This window comes from Arachis ipaensis, chromosome B5 (genome assembly GCF_059453495.1).
Source record: "Arachis ipaensis isolate K30076 ecotype BB chromosome B5, ASM5945349v1, whole genome shotgun sequence".
Lineage (NCBI taxonomy): Eukaryota > Viridiplantae > Streptophyta > Magnoliopsida > Fabales > Fabaceae > Arachis > Arachis ipaensis.
Genome location: NC_142440.1, coordinates 104,431,098 through 104,433,029, shown reverse-complemented (window position 1 = coordinate 104,433,029; position 1,932 = coordinate 104,431,098). Strand labels below are relative to the sequence as shown.

General features: G+C 41.3%; 1 non-coding gene across 1 annotated transcript; it reads left to right on the top strand.

Annotated features, from left to right (window-relative positions):
- The first annotated feature begins 1,462 nt into the window (after positions 1–1,462).
- Positions 1,463–1,570, top strand: LOC148565231 (small nucleolar RNA R71). The gene has a single exon (XR_015885595.1). It is a non-coding gene; the product is annotated as a small nucleolar RNA R71 (small nucleolar RNA).
- Positions 1,571–1,932: the final 362 nt, after the last annotated feature.

Sequence of the window (1,932 nt, the reverse complement as noted above, 5' to 3'; positions counted from 1 at the left end):
GAAGGATCAATTCTCCTCTATCCACATCAATCACAGCTCTTGCTGTGGCTAGGAAGGGTCTTCCAAGGATGATGGATTCATCCTCATCCTTCCCAGTGTCTAGGATTATGAAATCAGTAGGGATGTAAAGGCCTTCAACCTTTACTAACACGTCCTCTACTAGTTCATAAGCCTATTTTCTTGAGTTGTCTGCCATCTCTAATGAGATTCTGGCAGCTTGCACCTCAAAGAGTCCTAGTTTCTCCATTACAGAGAGTGGCATTAAGTTTATTCCTGATCCCAAGTCACACAGAGCCTTCTCAAAGGTCATGGTGCCTATGTTAAAGGGAATTAGGAATTTACCAGGATCCTATTTCTTTTGAAGTAGAGTTTGCTGAACCAAGGCATTTAGTTCCTTGATGAGCAATGGAGGTTCATTCTCCCAAGTCTCATTACCAAATAATTTGGCATTCAGCTTCATGATTGCTCCTAAATATTGAGCAACTTGCTCTTCAGTAATGTCTTCATCTTCTTTAGAAGATGAATAGTCATTAGAGCTCATGAATGGTAAAAGGAGGTTCAATGGAATCTCTATGGTCTCTAGATGAGCCTCAGATTCCTTTGGTTCCTCAAAGGGAAACTCTTTATTGGTCAGTGAACGTCCCAGGAGGTCTTCCTCACTAGGATTCACGTCCTCCTCCTCCTCTTTAAGTTCGGCCACACCAAGTAAGGTAATGGCCTTGCACTCTCTTTTTGGATTCTCTTCTGTATTGCTTGGGAGAGTACTAGGAGGGGTTTCAGTGACTCTTTTACTCAGCTGGCCCACTTGTGCCTCCAAATTTCTAATGGAGGACCTTGTTTCATTCATGAAACTTAAAGTAGCCTTAGATAGATCAGAGACTATATTTGCTAAGCTAGATGGATTCTACTCAGAATTCTCTGTCTGTTGCTGAGTGGATGATGGAAAAGGCTTGCTATTGCTAAACCTGTTTCTTCCACCATTATTAAAGCCTTGTTGAGGCTTTTGTTGATCCTTCCATGAGAAATTTGGATGATTTCTCCATGAGGGATTATAGGTATTTCCATAGGGTTCCCCCATGTAATTCACCTCTGTTATTGTAGGGTTCTCAGGATCATAAGCTTCTTCTTTAGAAGATGCCTCTTGAGTACTGTTGGATGCAGCTTGCAATCCATTCAGACTATGAGAAATCATATTGACTTGCTGTGTCAATATTTTATTTTGAGCCAATATGGCATTCAGAGTATCAATCTCAAGAACTCCCTTCCTCTGAAGTGTCCCATTACTCACAGGATTCCTTTCAGAAGTGTACATGAACTGGTTATTTGCAACCATGTCAATGAGTTCCTGAGCTTCTGCAGGCATTTTCTTTAGGTGAATGGATCCACCTGCAGAATGGTCTAATGATATCTTTGATAATTCAGACAGACCATCATAGAATATATCCAGGATGGTCCATTCTGAAAGCATGTCAGAAGGACACTTTTTGGTCAGTTGCTTATATCTCTCCCAAGCTTCATAGAGGGATTCACCTTCTTTCTGTTTGAAGGTTTGAACATCCATTCTAAGCTTGCTAAGCTTTTGAGGAGGAAAGAACTTGGCTAAGAAAGCCGTGACCAGCTTATCCCAAGAGTTCAGGCTATCTTTAGGTTGAGAGTCCAACCATATTCTAGCTCTGTCTCTTACAACAAACGGGAAAAGCATAAGCCTGTAGACCTCAGGATCAACCCCATTGGTCTTAACAGTATCACAGATCTGCAAGAATTTAGTTAAGAACTGAAAAGGATCTTCTGATGGAAGTCCATGAAACTTGCAGTTCTGTTGCATCAGGGAAACTAATTGAGGCTTTAGCTCAAAATTGTTTGCTCCAATGGCAGGGATTGAGATGCTTCTTCCATGTAAATTGGAATTTGGTGCAGTAAAGTCACCAAGCA